At 44.4% G+C, this 26,821-nt stretch overlaps 1 long non-coding RNA gene across 2 annotated transcripts; it reads right to left on the bottom strand.

Annotated features, from left to right (window-relative positions):
* Positions 1-233: 233 nt before the first annotated feature.
* On the bottom strand, positions 234-26,821 carry LOC125746075 (uncharacterized). 2 transcript variants are annotated; one of them, XR_007398842.1, is made up of 5 exons: positions 26,524-26,821; positions 24,849-26,384; positions 24,269-24,305; positions 820-1,548; positions 234-571 (listed from the first exon to the last, which is right to left on the bottom strand). It is a non-coding gene; the product is annotated as an uncharacterized LOC125746075 (long non-coding RNA). The 2 variants fall into 2 exon arrangements; XR_007398841.1 differs by having other exon boundaries at positions 234-1,548; positions 25,070-26,384.

Below are 26,821 nucleotides of genomic sequence, written 5' to 3'. Positions count from 1 at the left end.
ATCTGAGAGGCAAATCAGAAAGTGCAACTCCACCCCTTCAATCCAAATGAAAATGTTTAAATAATAATGATAATAATAATAATAAGTAAAGATATTCGAAATATATATATTTATATGTGTCCTGGCAATCTGGTGTGTTTAGATTAACAGCTGTGTGTATGTCAGGGCTTAACATTGGACATATGGACCCCCCCCCCCCCCCCCCCGCCCAGCAGAAATAACCCTGTCTCATAACAATGCACTTGCTGTCCGGCACTCAATAAGTGAAGGCTGAGCCCCGCTCATAATTACGGGATTGCTCGCCATCGCCGTCCCGCGTGCGCGTGACTAAAGGCCGTGGGCGGGCCCCCCTCCTGGAGGCGAAAGGTGGTGGGGGCTGCCGACCCCAATGTAGGAGTCAGGCACCAGATGAATGATCGGAAACATATGCTAGCTATAGCTGACATGCTGCAGAGCTTCTCGCCGTCAACTTCGCCGAACGTCCCTCTTCGGGCCACCAAAGTCACCCTTCATACCATGACAAGACGGAGATGCAGCGCTGTAGGTCTCTCTCACTCTTATTCCACAATCACTATACAAATAGAGGCAAATGGTGCCAGAATAGAACTCCAAGTACCATCAGCAGGAGTGTAATCTGTAGTGAAATATGTCTTAAAACAATTTGCATCTCTAATTTGGCCATCGTGGCTGATGTGTGTGTGTGTTTGTATTCTCCTAGCCTGGGAGAAGCTCTAGGCCCCACGATGATGGACAGATGGACGGATGGATTGGCGGCTAGATGTTGCGTTTAAGTACGTGCATATCTGTAGAACAACTGACCTTTAATATCAATGACTTGTTTTCTCCGTTGGTCTGCTGTCGGCTAAGGAACTTCATGAAATCGCCCTCCGTCTGTAATGATATGACTGACAATGAAGTATCCTTGGGGATTACATTGGGCAATGTTTGCTACTGACTCGTTGATCTTAGACTTGCAAGCCTGCCATCTATTGTGGGCCAACACTGCTTATTTCTGCTATGTAGCTCGTAACACAAGCAAGATCTTTGTGATGTAGCGCGTGACCCAGAGAGGCCAGGCTTCACGCAGACCATGCCACTCTCCTGAATCAGGGGCTGGCTGTCATCAATGGCACAGAGGGTCACCAACCTGCGTGGGCTAATGGAAACAGGACAGTGAGAAACTCCATTAACTACAAGCATCAAAAAACTCCTGACCAACAGAAAATGATTAATATTCCTCTCTCTATATACCACGGATTATATTGAGGTTGCATGTTCACACATACATGCTGATACCCTACATAAATTCTCCTTCTTTGGCTAGAACTTGTGTGGCTCAGTGCTGTTGCCTCTTACCTCCATGGTTGTGGGTTCAAAGCCCGCTTCTGGTTTTCCTCTGTGCATGGAATTTGCCCGTTTCCCCAAGTCCACTTCAGGGCTCCCCATACAGTCCAAAGACACGCAGTTACAGCTGGCAAAGGCTCCAGTCCCCGACACCGAGTAGGATAAGAGGACGGCAGGCAGGGCTGGACAGTCCAGGGCCCGAAGCTACAAATCCAGACCAAGATTTTGTTTTTACCAACCAGCTGAATACTCTGTCACTGTCACTCTTTATGCTCAACTGGTTGGTAGAAACAAAATCTTGGTTTGGATTTGTAGCCCAGCGCTGGAGGAGGGATGGATTAACAGAACTTTGGTAAGCAGTAAAACTCAGTTTGTGATATTGACAAATACAGATATGTGCAAAGAGAGAGGAGACATTGTGGGAGAGGTGTTTGATGTCTTCGGTTAGATTGATGGGACGGACGTGATGAGGACAGACTGACAAAAGAACACTTAACAGCGTGGTCCCGGGTCAGGTGACCTTTCTGAGCAATGACCCTGTCTGCGGGGGGCAGTCAGGCCCATCTTTTTGTTCAGTGTGAGGCCTGGTCTTTGGCTGCTAGCATAAAGCACTTAGGGCTACATGTGAGTTATTCTGCAAGGCCGGTGTGTATTGACCGAAAATGAAGCAAAGCAAATGCTGGCTGTATGTTGCAAATAAAGTAATATTTCATTTTGTAAGATTTAGAACATTAAGTGGGTTATAGGTCTACTGGTGACCCCCGAAATATATGCTCTATCCCCAAAGTGCAAATTATAGCAAGGTGAATAAAAATACATAAACTATAAAATATAATGCTGGGGGGGGGAGGGATATAAACCTGCCACTGCTAAAACCCTCTCGGCTGCAGTGAATTATGGGTACAGGGATTCTGACACGAGGCATGCAGCCGTACCGGGTCACCCTGCGGTGAATTTACTGGACGTTTCCCTTTGGCGAATCCGCGTGGAGCTGGACGAGAGCCCGAGATGCAGCGATGACCCGGGCTAAGCTGTGACACGGCGGCTGGGAGCTGCCACCCCCCCCTGCCACTCCACCCAACTCAAGCCCTGTCAGCGTAACGCCATCTCGGCCCGTCATTCATTCACACGGCCACTAGTGGGCAGTAGCACGAAGCTCCAGGCAGTTGAGTCTCCTCTTTGAATTGCAGACTTAGGTGTTGGAAAAAGTTCTCTGAATAGACTGAAACAAAGACCTGAAGATGTTCAGTGGAGCTAGGTGAACGTTTAAACGGCATCAAAAAAGAAAATTGTAAAACTAAACAAAATTAAAAGATATTTATAATTTATTAAGTGAAAACATGAAAGAGGCTTTTACAAACATTTTCAAAATAATATATATTGCATGAGCATCAGAACACTAATTAGTAAATAATTAACAACGCCTCAGGGTAACATGGAGGATGATGGTTAGGGATGTAACAATGTGACCAAACACACTGGACTGCTTAGTATGGAACCGATCGTAAGTATTAATCCCGGGTAGGCAGGGAAACTGCAGGAGCATAGCTATGAAAATTGTGATTTTTGTAAGTAATGCAATGAACAAATAATTTGGTCAAACTGGAGTGAAAAACATATTTCTACAAAATGAAGGGAAAAATATATTTTTCTTTAGTGTTTATTTCAATAAATATTTTAATATGACGAAATCATTTATATAATGAAGTGTCTACAAATTTGTAAAGATAAAATGCTTATTTTGCCTTAAGGAACCACAATAAAGCTGAGGTGTTTTTTAATGATAGGTGTATGAATACATTGGAAAATAGAAAATAAACCTTGGAACTTAAAAATGATCCAGAATATTTAGGAAAATCGGAAGAACGAGTTACAGAGAAAGGAAATGACAGAGGAGGAGGATTGAAGGAGACACAGCACAGGAACCGAAATAGAGGCAGGGGGAAACTGGAGCTCCTCAGGGAGGGAGACACACGGCCCTCCGCATCCCAAATATTTTTTTCCGGAATGTTTCTTGCACCAAAGGGCCTGGTACACTCCGGCCCCAGTCTGGCCAGAGATTTGCCCGTCGGCCGAGTTCTGGACTTGGACGAAGCTGAAGGTGAACTGGACTAAAAAATGGTGGCGATGCGGCTGAAATCGCTTCTCATCTTCCAGTCTAAACATCTACATCGGCGAGCTAATGAGAGGGACTTTTTTTTGTTTGTCTTTTGTTGTCAAAGAGGAGTCGCGGAGCGGAGACGGCTGCAGTCAGCGGCGCGCTGACGAGGCCCGGAGGACGCAGCCGAGCATCTCTCGCTAGCTGACAGGCCGCACGGGTTATGTGGAGCAGAACCGCGCTCTGTTTGCTGCGAACAGCCGGGGAGCACGGCACATGCGCGGGCGCGGGGCTGGCCGGCCCTCGGCTGACTCCTGCCGGCGCCCCCCTTAACCCTCCCGGGGGAGGCGCGTCGCTGTACGACAAGCGGCACAAAAGTAAATATTAGCGGAGGAGGCTTATTCGCCCTAGAAGAGACGCCCCCACAAAGAGGCTCTCCACAGTGTGAAGCTCGACGGCGCCACTCACTGGAAGAGCAATCAGGGCATCTGAAACAAAGTCAGTGTTTACCCCCCTAATTTACGCGTTCATGCTGAAAAAACAACCAAAAAAAACCAGGCGGATAACAGTGGCCAAATTCCGTCTCATTCCCCATTAACGAATCCCTGGGGCTGTTTCATTCACGTCTATAGCTGATGGGGGTGGGCGTGTTTTTTTCTTTACCGTCGTCCTCTGAAGGGGATCAAATCGGGTCTCTTAGCTGGGAGATTTTCATTTGTTGTAGGATCATTGTACTTTCAGCACAGCCCCGCGCCCTGCTCGGCCCCATCAGCCCAGTCGGCCAAGCCCCGCCCAGCCTCCAACGTCCCGGGTCTGTGGCCCGACACACACCAAGGGTCAAAACGGACCACCTGCATCCGCCAGAGTGAAGCCCAGCGAGTAACAGGACCATAAAGTTGAGTTGATTAATACGGTCCCTTACACACATTAATAAAACGCTAAGCACTAACGGGGCCCTACTTTTTAGCCCCCGGTTCATAGTGTCTAACCTCACAGCTCTGGCTAATCTCGGGTGTGTCTGAGATCACAGTCCATTGCCTCATCTCTTAGCACTGCTGGCTTGCTTAGCACCCGCTATACAGAGGGCTGGGAGTTCAATTTACTCTGAATTTTAGCGCTAATCCAGTTACCCATTTTCTGTCAGTCAAGCGAAGGAATAGCATGAACAAAAAACACATTCAGGGCTTAAGAAGCCTCCAACGATTTCACTTCTGGCTGACTGGAATGGATTATAGACTTGCTTCTGGGTACAGAGCCGGGGACAGACCGAAGCGGGGGCTCTCGTCAAGGGCGGCGCACGAGAAACGTGCTGGTCGCTTTTATGCCTTCGCTTCTTGCGATTTTTTTGCGCAGTTTGAGATGCCTTGCGTCTGCTGCGTAGTTTCATCACGCTCGCACTTCTCCGAAGGTTTTTAAATGATTTTTAACTGCCGACCAACGTCAGACACAATGTTTATTCCTTTTCTAAAAAGCCATTTTAGCTTAAGGTTTTCCTTTGCGATATTCCTACACTGTCTGGTATCTGTGTGATTAGAAGAGCTTTGCTTGGTATTACGGCTGATAGATACAGTAAAATATGTCTCTGTGAAGAAAGACTGTATATAGGCAGATATTTACTGGAGTGACTCAGGTTAAGTGCTAGTGTTAGGGGCTCAGTGGCAGTGTTCAGCGCGGCACTCTCGTCTCATTAATCATTAGAGGCTAATAGTGTGTGTAGCTGAAGCTACGGCCGGCTCAGATTAAAGAGAAAAGACATCCCCCTGCCCCCAGCCCACCCCAGAGTTGCATACAAATTCCTCTGTGAAGCTATTCAGCGTGTCCCTGCTGGAGTCTCTGTGAGGCTACACTGCTGCCGTGTGTGGGTCTCACCATCTTCTCATCATCGCGGCTGAAAACAAATAAAGCATGCGGTCTGGTCCGGGCTACGGCTAACAATACTAAAAACAATACTAGCAATACTAATAAAAATACTAATAATATACCCAAGTATGAGGCTGACAGCTTTCTGCCAAAAGAAAGCAAAAAAATAAAATATAAAAATAAACAAAAACTAAAAGCAAATGAAGGGTGATTTACTGTGACAAGCATAGATCTTTTGGAGAGCACTCATAGCCATTCTTACTTTCTTACACGTACATAAGGATTGACATTTTGAAAGAATACTTTGAAGACATACCTGTCTATTTTAGAGGGATGTGAAAGTAAAGCTATCTTTTTTTTTTTATTTGATGTGTGCCACATTGAGTAATCATTTATGGCTAATGAAAGCATCTCCTTTAAACTCCTCCCCAAAGCACAGGAACGTGCCCCCAGGGAAACTGTACACATTAAGGCTAATTTGTCTGACATTTTTATAGCAGTTTACGGTGAAGACTTGGGTACGGCTTTAATGTTCATCTATCTTGCAGCCACATATCCTGATCAGAGTCAAGGGGTGGAGTAAAGTGGGCCACCAGGCAGGGGCTGTTTTCTGCTGCTCACCCCAGGATGGGCTGCCAATTCATCATAAGGCACATATGTGCCCATATTTAATTGCACGTGACAGGCAATAAAAAAAAACACCAATTAGGCTAAAATGCATGTCAATGGACCGCAGGAGGAAACAGGAGTTACCGAATAATCCACAAGATATGGGAAGAGCACACAAAGAGCCGTCAGTTTCAGTGGCCGAGACCGCCTAACCGGAAGGTTCCGAGACGCGGTAGGCCCCACTCAGACATCTGCATTTCTTCCGCACGGGATTTCCCTGTTACAATCATGTCAGCAAACCTTCAAAACCTTTTTCCCGATCAACTTACTATAAAGATACTGATATTAAGAAATAAGACCCAATAATGGCTGAAAGCATCATTACTCTATTTTTGGAAAAATAAATCCCTCCATTTGTCTCAGGCATCGTGCGCTTTTCTCTAGTTAAAACAGCATATCTGGAAGCTCTCGGACTGTGCGATTCGCGATGGGCCCCATTCGCCAAATCGGCCTCTTCTGAGCACATGAGTCTTTACGGCTGGATGGATGTGCACCGATGCTGAGCTCTTTCCTCCTGTGTCGCTGACACCACAAGACATTCACAGAAACTTCTGATAAGTGCTCGGGGCTCTGGAATACGATGCGATGACAATCTGAGCATAGCTACACCACAGTAGATCTGTAGATGTTCCTTTAAAGCCTCCAGTCTTCAGAGGAACAAAATAATGTATCTTTTTTATTTCAAGATGCTTTTAGGGCAGTAATAACTATTTTTCAACTGATTAATCTATCTATTTTATTTTGACAATAACATTCATTAATGTCGGACACGTTTTTGTTTGGTAAATACTTTTCTCTTTTTATTCAGTTCACAAATGATTCTTTTTTTTAATTTAATGTCCGTTTTCCTTTCAGTTTGAGTTCAAGATTACACTGGCTCCAAAAAGACCAACACACACGCACACATCAATCAACATAGAATTTGATTTTATTTCAGATTTTACCATAAACATTTTCACAAACACCTATTCCACGGAGATTCTAATGTAGCAGGCAGACAACTTTATATAATTTGTGTATTTAGCAGCTACAAGGACAAAAAATATAACAAAAATTCTCCATACTAATCTAATAAGCATGAATAGACAACACTTAAGGTGCTTTTTACTCCGGCGGTCCATCATCCACACTAGCGCTTTTGTGTTTTCGCTTCAGGTGCTCGTGCGTCGCACTAGTGTCACTGCGATGCGGCAACTTTCCACCGTGTACAACTGAGCTACTCCCATAATTATGCAGTGATATTAAAGGAAAACATTTCTTAAAATGAAGTGTTTTAAAAACCTTAAAGGTAATTTCACCAAAAGTTAAAAAAAAAAAAAGATGTGTTGATTTAAAATATTGATGTTTCGGCACTGACGTCATTCACTACGCCGTCTAATCGCTTCTGCCCTGGATGTTTTATCCGGTTGTTACATTTTTAGCATTAGGGCTTATATGTCCTTTCAAAATTCCCTTTAAACAATGTTACTCTTGTGAACCTAACATAGTTATGCCCAAGCTTTGCTATGCTTTGCCTGCTCCTCTGGTCCACAACTAACAGTCCAGCTCCAAGCACCCTGATGACAACCCTGACATCAGCCCCCTCACCTTCGCCACCACTGAACCGGAAACGTTAAGGAGGGGAAATAATGACAAGAAAACACTTAGAGATTGTTTGTCAAATGTGCTGAAGCCTGTCAGATTCATTGTTTCCTGTTGGGGGGGGGGGGCATGGGTGGGGATATTATTCTTGGCTTTTATGTTATTTTTCTTGTCTTTGTGTGATTCTTTTTTATTTCTGCCTGGTTTTCATTAGCCTTTGTAAACAGACCACAGGAACTGGAAACTCAGATGTATCTGTCTGGGGAGTGACTATATGGAAGATTTGGGCTGGGATCGAGGGGGGTGGATTTCATCTGTGCGTGGGGGGGTGGTGGATAATCCATCCCTAAAACCTTATTGTTTTTCCTGAACCGGTGCTTTCCTCTTGCAATTTTACCCATTCATACAACTTGATGTCGTGTCAGTCGATTCTGGTTAACTAGGCTGGTGGAGGCTATGGAGTAATTCCTGACACCTTGGACAGACAACCTTGGGGTATTGTGTCCTAAACTACCCCAAACAGCATGATTAACAACAGCATTTAATAAAAGCAAACGAAAAAAACAATGGCGTACATTTTATGGAAGTACTTTAAAAATACATTATCTTGATTTCTTACTGAAATATTTAATCAATAAGCCAATTGGCAGTGTAAACTCAGCTGTAGAGTAATTTCCTACTCGTGGAATAATTTATTCCACATTCTCCTTGTGCACATATGACACTCAGCAGTACAGAAAACCCTTGAGATGTCATGACAGTGAACAGAACAGAATAAAATATGAATGGAATAAGAATGATTTCCACTGGAGCAGTTTATTTAGCTGGCAGGTACAGACGAATGCGCGTAATGACGACAGGCATCTCTGTCATGTTTGAGGTGAGACGCGCTGTAAAAAGTGTCTTGGAGGCTAGCTGGATGGTGACCAGCGACGCGAGAGCGTGACATGGTCTCGTACGACAGGCTGGTGAGTGGCCGCGTCGGACCGGACAGGGAGCCGCTTGTGAGCGCATGACCCATGCAGGCAGCCGCTGGTGTCTCACTTCAGCCCTCGGCAGACTACCGGCATGAGGCTTGGCCACTTACACATCTCCTCCATCCTTTTATTGTTTTTTTTTTTATTACCAGTGCTACCTAATCCAATACGTTTTTTTCTTTTTGTTGGTGATACTTATTCATAGCTAACACAAATTATTATAAACAACTGACCTCTGGGTATGGCTGTAGTCTCACGCGTCCAAGGGCGGGGCATCAAGCCACACCCCACACCCCTGACTGCGAGGGCGTGCAGTGTGCACATTCTCCCAGTGTTTGTGCTGAGCTCCTCCCACATACGAATGGCATGCATATCTAAGGTACCCTGAATGTCGGATTGTGGCCCCTGTCCTAGGCCTTCTGGGATTGGCTCCAGGCTCCCTGTGACTGGCACTGAATAATCATGATTAAAATGCAAGAACAGCCATGATGAAACATCCTAATAGGTGTATTTGAAATCTTACAGCAGAAAACATGTATAACACAAAGGCAAAGGAAAGATTCCCTGACGCTGTGTTGTGTATATGAATACCGACTCTGTTTGGAGAGTTTGTCTGTTTCTTTCGAGTTCTGATATATTTCAGCCTCAGCTCAGCCTCAGGCTGAACCCAGTGACCCTCCCCAGGAAGGTTGACAATCGAACTGGACTCATCAGCACGCCTGATTAAGAGGTTCATGAGGCAAGTGAACCACCAGGAGATGCTCCAATAATCAGTGACACTAGCATAGGTGTGTGGATTCAATTGCAGGAGAGCAAATTAGTGAAAGGCAGAGGAAGGCATCTCTGGGGTGTGTGGGGTACAGGCATATTATTATTGTTAATATTATTATTATTATTATTAGTATTATTATTATTAATAGGGCTGCCACTAACGACTCTTTTCCTACTGATGAATCTATTGACTATTTTACCGATTGGTTGATTAATCTAAACAATTAATTTTCTTCCAGAAAATTAACTTGACCTTTTAATTTTATTTTCACAAATCAAACTGTAAGCCAGTGCAGGGCTTTAAATAATGGACCCTGGCCCTCAATTCGATAAGTATATTAGTAGTATGTGTGAAATATCGATGGGATGCGTTTTGTGACTCCCAAAAGTCAGTAATCTGTATAAATTCGGCGTGTCCGTACGCCTCTTTTACAAAGATGGCGCAGTACAACACATACGGCCATTGAAGTTACAAAAAATATTTAGCTACTGAGTTGAGAAGAGTAAATTTAGTTTTGTAATAATATATAAAAGCTATTTTATGTAAAGTATTGTGAAATACATAATCAAAGCTGTTAGCTGAGTTGCAAAGGAGATGACATTCTTGCATCAGAAGTCAGAAGTACATCTTTTATTTATTATATTAACACATTTATTATATTAATTTCAATTTGATACTTAATAAATCATTGCTACTCATATGTAGCTTGATGTGCGATACATAATTTATTCTTTTTTGGTGCTGAAAGTACTAAGTATTGGATTAGCTACAAGGGAAGGGAACCAATGTAAAAGTTCACACTGCAGAGGTTAAGCAGTTAGTTCACACTGCAGAGGTTAAGCAGTTAGTTCACACTGCAGAGGTGAAGCAGTTACCCTCTTGTTGCAGCTGAATATAAATCCAAACAAAACTACATGTATTGGTTAAATGGCTGAGCTGAAACCCCATTGGTTGATCCGCTAGCACTGGTTAAGGGACAGATCAAATGACAAAAACAGCAATGAAAGTACAGTATGCTCAAACACAGAGTGTCCCACCCATATTCATTGTCTAGTATGAAAATTTGAAATAAAAGTATTATGATATAAGCTGGTAGTTCCACTGATGGGACTCTGCGTTAGGAGCATCAAACTCCGCCCCATTCTGCTGACATAATTGGCCTTATTACTGATTACTTATCCATACAATTTACACTGATAAGTTTCCCTGAGAATTTAGCACTGCAACGAAAGTATGTATGCGGCACGCATAGAGAGCAGACTGCATTCCTGGCGCGTGCGAAATTGAGCGAGGTTGGAATAAAATTATTCGCAGACGCTGTGCGCCATTCCTCTGGTTTACATGGTTCTGATTTTATTTTAATTTATGGGGAGTCTTGCGATTGATTGGCTTGGGGTATATGTGCGTGCGTGTGTGTGCGTGTGTGTGCGTGTGTGTGGACATGCCAAACAAGCACCAAACATAGATTCTCGCTCCTGAAAAATGTGACTGACAGGCATATCTTTCAATTCTGGCAACAAGTTTTGCGAGGCTGGGGTGAGCCCATCACGTCACTGGCAGGCCTGCAGCTAATATGCTAAATTTGCTACGGACGGGGAGTCCAAGCGGGGGGAAAAAAAAAGAAAAGAAAAAACTGCTATGTGGCGACTAATTAGCCTGAGCAATTAATTACGCCATTATGCAAATGATGGCTGAGTAATTTGGCCTGTTATCCACTTGGGCGGTGGGAGGCATGTTCCGGCCGAGCAGCGCCCAGGTGTCCGGACTCACGCCGACTCGATAAGGGCAGCTACCTGGCCAGAGTCGCCCATGGCCGCGGTGCCCGCAGAGCCTTAATACCATGCTGAATTACCAACTAATAAGACCACAGATGGGACCATGACATCTCTCTCCCTGCATTAGCATCCCTGTGCTACATGTACAGAGCAAAGCAACATGAATCGTGTATCATTCTTGTGCTGGTCTCAACCCCTCCCACCAAATAGATGGAAAGTTAAGAGGTCCGAGATTCTGCAGCAGCGAGCTTGTTGTGAGGTATAATGTCTCATCGCAGACTCTTTCCGTATTGATCAGAGATTTTTTAACTAGATTTCTCGATTTCTGTGGTCCATCTTGTCTCGCGACATGATTGAATTCACACTAATTCTTGCGCTGTGATAGACTGATAAACACACAGGGTGTCCTCTGCATTGAGCTCTAAGCTGGTGAAGATCTGCTGGAAAAGTGGTTGCGGAAGATGAATGGATGATTAATAGTAAAACTAAAAAATGTCAATGAAACGCCAAGTGAGCTCAACACACACTCACACACACTCCCCAGTGTAAGATATGAAGGCCTGTAGAAGCATCACACAACATTGATTTCTTTTAACTACTAGTGACAGAATTAATGAAGCACTGAAACCGAAGGTGGGCAGAGTTACTGAGCTGTGTCAATCATTGCACGATTCAACTCAAATTCGAACCACAAAGGTAACCAATGGGAATTCAAGCAGCCGGTGACTGACAGTTCAGAAAGATCCCACCCACTATGATTTTTAAAACACTCATATATGTTCAAGGTAAAATTTGCAGATAAATGAAGTGATTGTATTTCATGACCACCAATGACAGGACTTAGGGTGAATGTTACACACCGGCCTTCTCCAATTCGACAAACAGAATTCGAAGGTTTCATAACCTCATTTAACAGGGACAAGGAGAAAGGAAAATGACTGGGGCCACATCAACAAAAGAACACAATACCAGTGCTTCTTAAGCCTCTTTCCAGCCTCCTTAAGAGGCTTCTGATAACCACTTGGGCTGACGATGACCCAGATACTGCCTGAAAAAACAACCTAGTCGTTGGAAGGAAGTTTCAAGGAAGGAAGCCCCGGATGACCAAGGCAGAGCAGATGACCGTGCCTGCAGACGACTAACGAGGAAGCTCGTATCAAACGTTTTCCCTCGTAATCGCTTCTCGTTGCTGCCCATAAAGGTTTGCGGCAGTTGGGTGGGGAAGGGAAACACTAAATGCGAAATAGAGATGAAGAGCAGGTGCAGCAAACGAAATAAATAAAAACTACTTTGCTAAGCACCTCAGGAAAGTTAGTTCGGCTTTGCCGCATTCAAGTCCGCAGGAAGTGAAATTGCATCGCAGCCTTTTGGAGTTTGCCTCAGTTTACCCCTTTCTGCTGCGGACACCCTCAGCTGGTACAAGGTACACCAACCACTTTGACAGCAGTTTCAAAAGGCGCGGTTCTCCGCTTTGATCTTTTCCACTCAACTCTGCTTGAACCTGGTTTATTCAAATTGCACCTCCCCTCTCCTTTTGAAGAGGTAGAGTAAAATTCCTTGCCCCCCCCCCTTCATAATTCCAGGAATCCGTTCGCTTTTAACTGTGTGTAATACCACAAGTGTAGTACAAATATGGCAAATTAAATATTCAAAATGTGTTTTGTGAGTGTTTTTTTTCTTCTTTTCCCGCTGTCTGGAAATTTGCCTTCCTTGCTGTAACTTTCACACTGTGGTTTCCTCTGTGGTAGCAGGACTTAACCAGCAAGAAAAGCCAGATTAAAAAGCAAACAGGATGTGTTTGCGGTGTAACAGTCCTTTGGGTTCATGGAGAATGATTTTTCTATGAAACTACTCATCCAGTTTGTTGTTTGCATATAAATGGGACAGTAGTGGTGTTGTATGATGATTTCTGATTGTATAATGATGTATGAACGATTGCTGTAAGATTATAACTTAGGTGTCAGGATTGGGAATGAACACAGAGGTGTCAGAGCTGTGAGGTTACAACGTAGGTCTAGCTAGTTGTTAGTGGGCTTCTGTCATGGTTATGGGTCATTACTGTGTCACAGCCACCCGCACGTCAAGTGGAATTGAGACTGGCGCTCAATTCTCCTCCTACTGCACCATCAGCATGAACCACATGCTTGTGGTTGCCCCCCTGTAATTTCAGCACCTGATAATGAAGTCATTCCTCCTGTCCACTAGGGGGCAGCAGAGGTAGGAAAGCTCCAGGAGGGAATACTCTCCTCAAATAAGTACATGTTGACCTTCCCTTTCTCAAACCTCTCAGCCTGCTCTGTGCTTCTCCTACAACTGCACCATCAGCCTGGACCATATATGTGTTGAAGCCACTCCCCCCTTTTGAAATTTAGTATCTGATAATGCAGTGATTCCTCCTGACCACTGAGGGGCAGCAGAGGTAAGCCAGTCAGGGCAGGTGAGCCTCTTCTCAAACCAGTGTATGCCACCCTTCTTGTTCTCACACTTTACACCCATCTCTGGGCTTCGTTGCTCCAGTTAGGAATTGAAACATACCTGCATTTCCTGGTTCTGGTCATGGATCACTGGAGGAGACACCCTACTCCAGCCCTCCCATGATGGAGATATACTGAGATATCATGCTGGCTATTATCTTAGCTCTTTTAGAGATGTTTACTTTGTGCTTGTAGGAGGCAGAAGCTTTGGAAATGTTAAGCATATGAATACAAGACTGAATAATGCATATTATGCAAGATACCATACAATATTATGTCGTTTGAGTGTTTTTTCGAATGCAAATTATGCGGACGTTCTTATAATAACTGTCATAATGGCTGCAATACTGTCACTATTTTCAAATGATTCATATTTTTGATTAAATTTGCACAACAGGTTACATTTTTGGCTCTGGAATTTTACTTCTGGAATATTCCACCAACTGCTATCTTGTCACCCAGATGTAGCTTTGACAGTTCGGAGTTCCCAGTCCGCGGCCGGTGTGGGTGTAGCTCCTTGAATGTCCTGTATGGAACTCTGTCACCCCCCCCCCCCCCCCCCCCAGACACATCCCATTACTTCTCGGGTTGGAGTCCCATATGGGGGAGATGAGTCCCCTCTGCCCACAGCTCCCCCAGCGCGAGTCACCCCTACGCTTGTGAGGCCGGCCCAGCCCCACGTGGGACTGAATTCGTTTCATAACAGCCAGTGAAGAGAAAAAAGAAAACATGCTTCCCAGAGTGTTTGGACTGATTACAGCTACATCAAAGAGCAGCTGAAGGCTTTTGAATGGACCTTGCTGTGCGGAGTCTTTACGGCCTGGGGAACAGTGACTGCTTTCTGCTCCATCTCCTTCCCTCTAAAGCAGGAAGGCTGCCGGGAGGTTTGAACACTCTGTTTATGTCTATTCAGTCTATTCTGGGCAATGGGTGAGGGGTCGCTTCTGAACTGGAGGTGCGACCGCTGCAGAGCCCCGGGCCCAACTCGAGCAACGGCCAGCCAGCTCACAACGCTCGGCGAATGTTTTCAAAACGCTATCCCCCCCCAACCTCATCCTCACCCCGAGACAGAATAACCCCCCCCCCCCAATAAATAATGAAATGACCCTCAACTTGGCCTGCATTACTGATAGCTGCCAAGACAAAAGGTTCTAGACTGTGTCGTCATCTTCGGAGGCCCCCATGAAACCGGAGGAATCTTATCGACGGAGGTCGGATGCATAATGTAGGGCTGTATAGCTACAGATCCATCCTCACATTCACTAATGTTAGGAGGCAGGCAGGTGAGCTCACCGCGTCACACCTGTACGGGAAGCATCCCCGGATCTGCTCCAGTTGCCGCTGCATGCCTGCTTCTTCCCTACAGTGGTTTTCGCTGGGTGTTTGAGGTCAATGGGGTGATGGGTTTCCAGCTTTCCATGAAGCTGAGAGGAATATGGGCCTCGAACCTCAACTCTGCTCAGGTCACTCACATGAGAAGAGAACCAGATATGCGAAAAGGGAATTTTGAGGTATTTACAGTCGCTTGATGTAAGATACTGAACAGCAAGGGATAAACTCACTTTAATGGTCACCGTGAAAATGGGACCGTCCACATTCCCCTCCTAGTACATGATGACATAACATCCACATCCACTTTTATCCAGATCGCCGTAAAGGTTGATCTCGTCTATATTGAGGTTTGTAGCATAAAAAAACCCTCAGCGAAACAGACATAAGACACCTAATCGGCGTGTTCTTAGTCCTGCTGGCTGACCGTATGTTCCTTCTGCGGGTCCCGCTGAAATTAAACCGAAGGCGGTGGATTGGCATGGGGCTGGGTGTCATCGAGAGGACACGCTGTTCAAAAAGGAGATTTCTCCGGGGACGGAAGCGTGCCCCGCCGCTCTTCTCTCCTCTGGCGCCGGCCGCGTCACAGGTACACGGGGTAAGTGCGAGAGCGTGAAGGGGCTGTGAGACAGTGCGAGCGACTGCGTCTTCCGCCCGCCGCTCCGCCGAGCTGATCCCGTAGCTGCCTCCCTCGCAGAGCATTTATGCAGCCCATAATCTGCGCGTAGTTTTCAGGGCCCACGCGGAGTGCAAGGAAAAGAAGCTGATATAGACCATGTTTATTACAGCACAGCTTATTATGCTCTTTAGTTCAGTGGGTAATGCTGTACCCAAACACCTCCTGAGTTGGGAGTTTGAATTCTGCCCCCTGTCTCCCTGTGTGGTACATTGCATGTTCTGCTGACGTTGCATGTTCTCCTAATGTTGCATGTGCTTCTGGACTCCTTCCAACATATGTTTGCCCTCTGATGGACTGGCATCCTAATCGGTGAATCTCGGCTGGCATCCCAAATAGGGGAATCCCTCGCTTCCTTTGACAGGCTCCATGCTTAAGGTGACCCGGTACTGGACAAGCTGTCTTCAATAATAGCAACAGCAATTTTTAATAATTGTGTTTGCGATTAATCATATGGCCAGTGCTTAGATGTGGAATATATAAAAATCTCATTTTATGGTTTTATCCCTGTACTACAGTTGTTAACATTGATTAATAACTATTCCTGAATTCAGAATTTAATAAATCTTCTTCTGGGTGTTTTGCTGATTCTTTATTTTATTGTTTACTCTACTAGTTTGATCTAGAAAGAGTTGGACTCAAGGTTTTGTTGCGTGTTTCTTAAAAACTAGAAAGTTTAAAGAAATGGGGGTCACTTTTATGAAAAGATGAAGTGGAAAACAGACAGATCAAAGACAAAAGAGCAGACACAAGGTCACCGCGAAGCTGGGGAGATTTCCGAATGAGCAAGCGTGTCCTTCAGAGTCTATCATAGGGGCCTGACTTTCACTCTATTGGAAAAGGCATGCGTGATCTCCGAGAGAACAAATGTTCATGGCACACAATCGATGTTCAAGTTCTTCATGGATCCAGCAGTTAGCAGAAGTTACCTCGCAGACATTCTCGGAAAGATCCAAGTTCTTATTGCTAAGAACCTAAAAGTGAGCATAGATGAAGTAGCAATTAGTGTCATCCGCAGATTCTGGAACTGAATAAAATGTGTCTGCATCACTATCCATCTCTACGAATGTTGTGATGGAATACCAAGGTGTGACCTGGTTACTATAGGGGGTTTGCATTGTTGCTGTGCACCACCTGGGTCGAGAGTTCAAATACATTTTGTGAGTGTATAACTTTCATGTTCCCTTCTGTTTCCGTGGATCTTCTCCCAAAGACAGGTGCATTGATGGCCCTAAACTGAACCTGTGTGATAGTGATTGAGTACTGCGGGAGAGGTTGGTCCTGCCGGCTGGTCCTGCCGTCTGGGTTTCCTGTTGCCTCTTAGGACGCACTCCGGGTCACAGTGACCCTGACAGAATAAGCGATTGCTGATCATAGATCAGGGACAAGAGGGAGGATCTGAACTCTTCTGAGGGCAGTGATTCCACCTACTCATGGGTATGTCCAGTTGAAGCAGTACGGGGCGGCTCTGCTCTCTGCCCCACAGCTGGGTACCGTCTGCAGCTTGGCACCGACCCCTGGCTTCGTACCCCCAAAAACAAACGGCTTGCAGGATCTTGCAGATGACACCCGGATGGACACTCTGTCACATCCTGAATGGACTCTGTAGAGCAGCTCAGCATCACAGATTCTCAAAGGTGGGGCTGTGAAATCTCCCGTCCGCCGCTGACCCGGGTGCAAGTGCGTGCGAGGAAACGAAAGGCGTCGCATCCGAATGCACAAGCGCATCTCTGCAGAGTCGACAGAGCTCCATCGCCATTGACGCACGGCGCTGTGAAAACCACGAGGGAAATTCAGAGAGACCAGCTCACATCAGTGTCTTCATTAGCACCTTCATACTGACCCTGAATGCAATATGAAGGCTTCGTTAACATTATGGATAAAGGCAAAGACCACTGAGTTTACAAGCCACAAAGTTGCAAACTTTTACAATAACAAAATTTTATTCATATTATATTATATTATAATATATTATATTATATTTCCTAATAATGAAAATATTTTTTTTGTCAATAAAATAAAATATCAAAATAACTGTTTATTTAATGTTTGTGTTCTGTAATGGCGATGATGCCTTCCTTAACCACAGAGATATTAAAGCAGAATGACGTGAGAATAAGGTGCATAATGAGGTATATTATGGGATATTAGGGTGTCTTTTTGAGAACTCGTATCCATGGAGATTGGAAGCAGGTTATGGAGAGAACAATAATGACAAAAGGGGGGCTTTGCCGCTGGCCCGAACACAGACACACACATGCACACACACACACACACACACACACACACAAACACATATGCTTATATCCATATCTTTGTGGGGACTCTCCATTAATCGCTATGGGGAAGACCCTAATCCAAAACTTTGTCACCCTTAACCCCTACCCAGCCTCAACCTTAACCATAAGTAACCAAACAAAATACAAGACTTTAGACATTTTCGGTTTTTTGACTGCTGTCACGGTTTCCCGTCATGGGGACCGAAAATAAGTTGTTCACGATATCAAAATAATGGAGAATAACAAAATACCTCACCAACATAGCCTAGTATATACCAGCACCATCATTATAAGTCATTTTACCTGTTTTATTCATATTTTAATCTCTTCATTTGGTCAAATATTAAAATTCCTGCTCTTTTTTTCCAAAGATTATAGATAGACTACATTTTTTCCGAGCGGTGCGTTAAATAGATGCTGAAACTCTATATGCTTTCCTCAGTCCTGCGGTCTGTACAGGTGCTGTAGTGCAAAGCTGTTTGTGTGCATCCTGAATGGACAGGAAGTTTCCCGGCCAGCCGGGGTGCATCTGTATAACCACCTTGCTACCACATTTCCAGCATCTTTGCCTACCTGAATGACCAATCACAGGCCTCGTTTTTACCTGTGTGCCCCCCGATGTCATCATTGCTGTAACCCTGGCAGCTGAAAGCTAACACTGCGGCCTGTGAGGGATACCTCACGCTAAGCAAGATGCGGTAAATCCTGAAAAAACACTTCCTTCCACCGTGTGGCAGGGATGACGACATAGTCTGCTTAGCTGTCCCCCCCCCCCCCCCCCCCCCCCCCCCCGCCATCAATTACAGGCTATAAAAACTGATCACTGTAAAAAAAAAAAACAGAGGCAACCGCTTAAAATCATTTGAGGAACACTAGGAATGCATTAAGTTTATAACATATTTAATAAGATGAACCAGGTCTTTAGCAGAAGACTGGCTGATTGCCGTCTATTGAAGACGCAAATCGTACGGGAACACCACAGGAGACTGGGCTTGCAGGACCAGTGAATCAGGGAGCTCTGCTAGGCTGCTAGGAGCGAGGGAGGTATCATATCTTCCTGTTCAGTGGGGTAACTTTCAAAAGTGCCCTTTATAACATTTAATAAGCGATGCACGTGACAGTCGGACCGGTCACAGGCTGTGGACGTAATGAAAAGGCGAGAGTTTGCCCACGGTGTGCGAACACAGGTCACGTGACTGTCTGCCAGAAGTGCTTTCCTGTCCCATGAGGTCACAGCCATTGAAGCCTCTGGTTCCATCAGCCAGAGATCATAGAATCCAGATCAGGGTTTAGATGCTACACTACTTCCATGCTTGCTGGCGAACTAAATCACCGATTCCTGCTAAATATACTTACAATGTGAAATCCATTCTAATGTATATCCATTCATCCCCCACAAAGCTAACCACTTTACCACCACTTCACTCGTTTCATGCATCCGCCATCTATCCATCCATAGCTTCCACCAATCCTCTTCATTTATTTAAGTTGATGAACTTTATGAACTTTTTGATGCTTACGCTCTTGCATTATCTATTATCAGCTGCTTGGGCTGAGTAATGAATGAGCAACGTTTTCTAGTTAAAGAGCCTGAAAGCAGCATTAAAGCTAGACCAGTCCATATATATTTCAGACTAAGAAATCCTTGGATATAGAATAAGCGTTCTGGAAGTCTTACTCAACAGCACAATATTATGTTGTGTGCTTCTTTCAAACACCCACCGTCACCATGGCAATATAATTGAAAATCATTATTTGACTCAAACAAGTATTGTTGAATTGAGTATTCACAAGGCCCGTGTGTGTTTCTTTTCTCTCCACCTCTTCTTCTTCCAAGAAAAAATAGGGCAAACCTTCTCCGTAGCGTTGAGGTCTAGATTATAGAGTGGTCCATCATGAGAGATTTATTACATATTTCATGGCTGTGAATATTACGGTGATGAGTTTGTTGATGCCTCCATTGATCTGTTGTGCATGTTGCTTCTCAGGGTCACTGGATGCGTGTGGATTTGCATAACGCCCTGGGCAAGGTCCTCGGCATCGACCGGCCCATCTGAGGGGGCCCTAGGCATCGATCGCTTCCTTTCTTCACGTGAGAGACGGGAGTTTGACGAACATGGCTGGCTTGATGCTGCGTGATGCTATGTTGGGTTTTGCAAGTATCCGGGGAGTTTGGGACAAAAGAACACGGGCATAGGTGCAGTCCCGCCCAATTATTCTGAAATCCCTCACCTCCGACATCCGATTTCCACAGCATCTCAACCACAACAATTCGTTTGTTTGTTAATTCATTGGATTATCAGCTTTTATTGTCTTTATTGCATTTGTATTTGACTCAGTTTGTTTTGTTTGATTATGTACTGCACTTTGGTCAACCTTTGTTGTTTTAAATGTACTCTAAAAATAAATTTTGATTTGGTTCAATTCGAACAATGACCTGCATGGGCTGAAAGTAAAACTCAGGGAAATAATGTGAGGATGCTATCTGCAGTCTTTCGGGGCAGCCTGCAGTGTCAGGCTCTGCGTTTCACCCCGGTTTCCGCCCGTCCTCTACTTCCCAAAGTGCCCAACTCTCTGTGAATGAACCCTGCACTTTTGGCGGTGGCCTGGTTTACGCGTACAGAGTGGTACGCTGGCTGTGTCAGCTCTGCAAGGTGACTCCTGCAGCCACTGCTAATTTGGGAGAGAGAGAGAGGGAGAGAGAGGGAGCGGGAGAATGGGCTCCTGGGGATGGGCGGGCGCGGGTGGTCTGGGGGGAGGGGGGGCTGGCTGACAAAACCACAGCGCGAGGAGGCGTGAACCCGCTCCGCCCCTCACCCCGTGACCCCTCGGCCTGGCCCAGTTCAGACTGGGGGGGGATCTCGCTCGCGGCTATGTCTCGTGGCCTCTCACTCTCACCTGTCCCCCGTGTGAGAGCCGGCGGCCCGTAATTGCCGAGGTGATATTAAAAGAGGAACATAAAGGGAGAGGCGGCTGGGTCGGGCCACGCCGGGCACTCAGGGGGGCGCCAGCCTCATTTCCCGCCACCATCACCGCCGCAGAGGAGGAGGCGAGCGAGCGGGAGAGAGAGGCCCTGTCTCCTGCAAGCGCACTCTGCGTGCCTCCGCTTTATTACAGCCTCCTTTTGGGACTGCAGCTATTTAAATCCAGCATATCTTGAAAATAGATTGAAATAAATTGGGGTTGCCTTTTAGGCTATTACTCAACATCAGAATATATATTAAGAGATGAGCCTGGCAGGCGGAGGTACAGCATCAGTAGCCGGCCTCAGCTCCTCCGGCTGGGAGTCTGCCGAAGTACCCAGCATGCCGCGCTTTGTCTTTCTAAGGTCAAAGGTCATTGAGTGCGGTGCTCTCATCAGCCTGTGTGCTTTGTGTAATGTTTATGTGATTGTAATGATAGTACACCTATCAAATGCTTATATGACTATGCTTCCGCCAGTGACGTTCTTGGTCTGTATCGCTCCTGCGGCTCGAACGTGAGTTTCTGGTTTGTAGAGAGAGTTCCGGAAAGTCAATGCCAGGAGGGAATGAAGCGCTTTATGAGAGTGTTATAGTTTTATGTGCTGTGAAATGTGTACAGGGTGGGGTTACAGGAAGGGAGGGGGGGAAGCAAAACGGACTTAGAGCATGAGGTCCCGGTGCCACCCCGTTGACCCCCCCCGGCTATTCCACAATCCCAAACAGGGGGCTCCGAAAACGGAACAAAGGGGGAGGAAGACTGACAAAACTGACAAAGTGGAGTGGAGTGACTCCTGTAAGGCGCCACGTGACCTGTGTCCGTCCGACACGTCGCACACCGCAGCCGGAGCAACAGCACTCACCGCCCCCCTGCCCTCCCAACACACACCACCCCCTTTGGAGTAGGAAAATGAGCTTATATCTCCGGGTGCTCAGTGCAGGGTTTTACAACAGACTCGTGTGTTGCGTCTAATATTCTAACATTGAAATCAACTATTCGCAAGATGGATCGGCACTTTGGAACAGCAATATGTCTAATTTACGTTGGACTTTATGCCTTATCTGCATCCCTTCAAATACACATCACATCCTAATTGATATAAAAGTTAATTTGATTATTCTTTTTTTTTTTGAGAAGAGTAAATGATTGGGTTCTATTTGTGATGAAGGCAAACACTAGAGGGCGCTGCTTATCCTTTGTGGTTCACCTACCAAACCTTATCCTATCTTACATCTGTGCACCTGCATGTGTTTAAATGACTAGTCCTGTGATAGTCTATAATTTTACTTTTGTTTAAGGACTATTAAATGATAGTGGAGGGAAGGTGGTAAAATCTAAATTCACGTTATTAAGTTTTCTTATATAGATACTTAAAAAGATCCTTTTATGTTCTTAAAAATAAATGTAGCCAAGTATTTTCCTTACAAAAGCCCCGGAGCTCAGAAAGAATGATACTCAGAACATAAAAATAGAAGAAAAAAAAACGTATAAGCATGAAAAAGGGAAAGAACGTACACTTATCGCCCGACGTTTAACAAGATAGCAAGGATGGCTGATATTAACAATAATTAGGTACTAAATGCGCTTCAGAAGAAGCAGCTGAAGCACATTACTTGCTGAAACTGACATCTAATAAATAAATAAATGAAATGATGCCAGAGACTCATTAGTAAACAATTCCGATGTGACACCTATTGATTGTTTTAGCTGGTAGACTGGGGATAGACTGGCATAGGGAGATCACAGTGTATGCAGTGGGTGGTCAGGGAGGTGTGTGTGTGTGTGTGGGGGGGGGGGGGGGTTGATGATAAAATCAGTTTTATTCTAAATGGTCACCTCTACCAGTCACAGTGGCAGAAGGAAGTGGCTTTGTAATGACAAGAAAATCACTGCATTCAGGCTTTACCTTCATCACCGCTTATGAACTAATACATGAGGGGTATCCTGCACAGACGTATTCATCAGACACCTCTGATTGCTCGTCTGACAGTGGACTGCCAGCCCCCTCTGCCCCCCCCCCGTTCCTTATGTATTAAAGGACAATTTCGGTGAGGAAAAAAATTCTGAAAAAGAGAGGGGAAAACATTGTGTTACATTTAGAGTATTTCTTCCTTGCCCTGGATTTCCAGTGAAGTTAATGAGGGACACAGCCCTTCCATATAATGCGATATATTAAAATAAATATGATAATCATTATTACAGAAACAGGGAAGGTATAAGTGATCCGCCATCCCGCTCCCCATTAAGATCATTGTTCCGTCATAATGAGAGCGGGAACAATGGAAGGCGGCCGTCTTTCTCGGCGAGTAGCGTGTGAGTGGTACCCGGAAGCAAGGGGGTAAATTAATAAGCAAATAAAACTCAAGAGATGGCAGATAGCAGTTATCCTTTGTTGCCTTGCGCAGTCGTTTGTCATCTATTTGGTTCCCTACGCCAATGGCCACTTTGTGGCGGGAAAATAAAAAAATAAATAATGCCGAAAAACCCAAGGAAGGAAAACAGTATCACTCCTTTAATCTGTTTAATTAATGGGGGCTGTTTACTGTCCTCATTATTAATTCTGTCATTATTTGCTGAATTACATTTTGAGAACTATTATGTTGCAAGAATGCAATATTACTTCATTTTAACTCCTGAAAGTAATTAGACTGGACTTTTATGGAAATTTTTTATTTGAATTTTTTTTATTATTATTATTATTTATTTTTTTTACAAAAGTGGGAAAATGCTTTTCGCTTGATAATATATTTTTGAAAAACAGGAAAATTAAGGAAAATTTTATATTGTATGACCTCAAAGCTTCTGAGTAGTTTTTTTTTTTTAAATCCCCTAGTTATAAATGTCTTTCCTTGGAGTTATTGCGGTTTAGTTTTCCTTCTTAATCATAGTAATTAATCGGTCTTTTAGTTATGATATCACGTCAAGCAGCACCTGCTGTTGATCGCACAGATACAGCATGTGGTGACACAATTATATTTAGCAAATGATAATTTTAAAGTTTTATTTTTTTATTTTATTTATTATTTTCAGGACAAATCACACTCATGTGATGTCCCAGTCTGTGCGTTGACAGTGGTTTTCCTTTTCCCCATCTCTCTAGTTAAACGTAGCTGTCGGCAACGGAAAGTTAATTTTGTATTTGGAGGTATCTTTTATTAATTCTGCCGTTTGCTGCCGTAGCTGGGCCCCGGTGCTAACGCGAGGAGCTGCATGCACGTCGCTGAATCGGCCCGCACTCTTACGATGACACCACGCTTACGTGTAGAGGACGGATGCTGATAAGTGCCGGAAAAATAGGTCTTTGTGACATTAATTAGCAATTTTCCCTGTGCAGGATCTGTCCCGGAGACATGTACTGGCCACCAAAAGCTGCAACAAAGGGTCTCCCTGACGAATCCATTTTGATAGCCCTGGGGGTGTGCAGTGCCGCTGCAGGTCAGCGCGCTGGTGTGGCGTGCCGTGGCTGCCCATACCTGAGCTTGGCGTCTTGTGTGATGTCTGGTGGGAGACCTGTGGGTGGTGAGGGGCATCCCATTGGTGGATGGGGTGGAACGAGCATTCGTTAGGAATGAGCATCAATAAAAACAAAATTATATATTAATAACAAAATTATAATATTTTATATTATAATTAATAATAACAAAAGCAGAATACAAGGGATACCCTTATATAATAATTCTGAACCAGTTGGTGCATTGGTTTTGGAATAATTTATTATTATTATTATTATTATTGAAATATGTTCAGAAGTTATTGATCATTTAGGAAAAACCGGAAATAATTTCTTACAAGATAGATTAGTATAAATTGTTATGAACAGTTATGTTTCTGCACACACACACACGCACACACACACACACACAAATATATATATATATATATATATATATATATATATATATATATATATACATATATAGCATTACTAAAATTAATTATTTTATTAGCAGATCTGATTAAATATGAACATTTGTATAAATGGTTAGGGATACAAATGTTTTAAGTACATAAACATAGCTATGGGTTTATGTATTTTATATTTAAAGTACTTACAATTGCATTTTTTATGTGCATGTAAAGCCATGGATAAGTTGGTTTACTTTGGGTTTATCTCTAACCCTTTTACACCTTCGAGTGACAGGCTCTGAGGAAAGAGTCATTAGTGGCGAACTGATTTAGCCGCCCGCTAATCATGTCGGTTAGCATTTAAGCCCTTTACCAACAGAGCTAAGAGCAGAGAGTAAACATTCGCCACCTGTGCAAAGCATCCTTACCTTTAAACGATGAAAGTTACGAAAACACAAGCAGCGTGATGGTCATTAGCTTCCTCTTCCAGTTTTGACCTTGGGCATAAAGATGCTTTTTTTATCCTTCTCTTTTTTTTTTTAAATGAATGGATCGATTAATTAAAAGTGCAGCAGTCTTCAGCTGGCTCTCCCAGCATCTCTGGTTTGAGTTACGACATTGGAGGATTTCTACAAAGGCAATACGAGCGGTTTCATTCACTTTTCCAGTCAGGGAGTCAACGATCCAAAACTGTGTTAAAGACGAGGTCATCCCCTGAGTGTCCTTAAAAGGTTGTCGGTTTAACCTGCCCTGAAAGACTCCTGGCTATTATTATATCTTATAAATCATTAAGAATGTTTAATTATTCTAAAATTTCAGAGAGGAAACGTTTGAGATGACACGTGGGAGGGGGAGTTAATGGGCCATCAGGTCCCAGAACAGAGAGAGAAAATATTGAGGTTAGGTTTCTATTTTATTGCAGCGCCGAAAGGCTCTAAGACGAGAGCTGACGTTATGTGGTCAATACTTAGTGCTGGAGAGCAGTGAGGACAGCCCTCACCATTCTGCACAAGTCCAGTCAGCTATCTAAATATTTGCTATTGTGTTCTTCTAACCATTAATCAACTGACACTTTGTTAACACAAAGATGATTTTGACTTGCTAACATTTATTAACATTTAACATTTATATGTAATTGTGTGTGTTTTATGTGGAATTAAGACAATAATGTGAAATCCCTATATTAGTGTGAACAATTGAAGTTGAAGAAAAACATTTAAAAATACTTTTCATTTCTTTATTCAAACAACTATTAAATGCTTTTTTTGTATAGTAATCGGATTTATATTGAGTAACTGACTGAATGACTCATGAAATCGCCGTGAATCCAACCGTCATAATCATAAGAAATTTCAATTTATGTGCTTCCATTTTGGACTTTGATTATATTTCACCTGATGACTAACAAAGTGACTGGCAGCTATACATGTAAAGCATACGCACATTGTTGTTTTAAAGATTAAGTCAAAGATTAATTAACTTTTAGCAAGAAGTGGACGGCAAAAAGACATCGGCATGAACGTGACCTTAGAGCAGACAGCGTTTGTCTCCGCCTCCTGTCGGCTGTTCTGGAACATTCCGGAACATGGGAACGCATGTGGCAGCCAGCTCCGCGCTAGCCCGACGTCGGGGGGCTTATTCAGAGACGTTGTGGGGGGAGGCTGGTGCCTCTTAAAAAAGCGAGAGTGCGTCCCCTCGGAATGAACCCACAGCCCGGTCCGTTTATCTCCTCTGGCGACGCTCCTTAATAGCACAAGAAAGGCATGTCAGGGACATGATAAGCAGAGGTGCGGTCGACCACGGTCTCCGGCCCCCCTCTCAGGCATCCTCACTATCTGACCATTCTGTATAATTTCCCCCCTTAGAAATTGTGAATTTTTACCTGGATGCTCGGCTTATGACTCAGGCTGTGTCGATATTGAGGTTCTCCTTATCTGAAGAGGAGGAAAACACAATTTTAAGCTTAATAAGGAGACAGACACTGCCAAGGGGTGGCGTCCCACATGAGTGACCCTCTTTTGTCTTTCTGTTTTTTTTTTCCGCTGACACCGGCGGTGCCACCCCAGGCCTGTTCCCAGTTTCCTGGCACACCATTCCGCATCCTCCCGCCTTTGTTTCCATCGAGGTGTCGGCCTCCTCGATTTCTGCTGCGTCAGTAAATATTTACTCTGCTTCCCTTT

The sequence above is a fragment of the Brienomyrus brachyistius genome, chromosome 7, assembly GCF_023856365.1.
Source record: "Brienomyrus brachyistius isolate T26 chromosome 7, BBRACH_0.4, whole genome shotgun sequence".
Taxonomy (NCBI): domain Eukaryota; kingdom Metazoa; phylum Chordata; class Actinopteri; order Osteoglossiformes; family Mormyridae; genus Brienomyrus; species Brienomyrus brachyistius.
The sequence above is the reverse complement of the archived record's forward strand: the minus strand, read 5'-3'. Positions and strand labels throughout refer to the sequence as shown.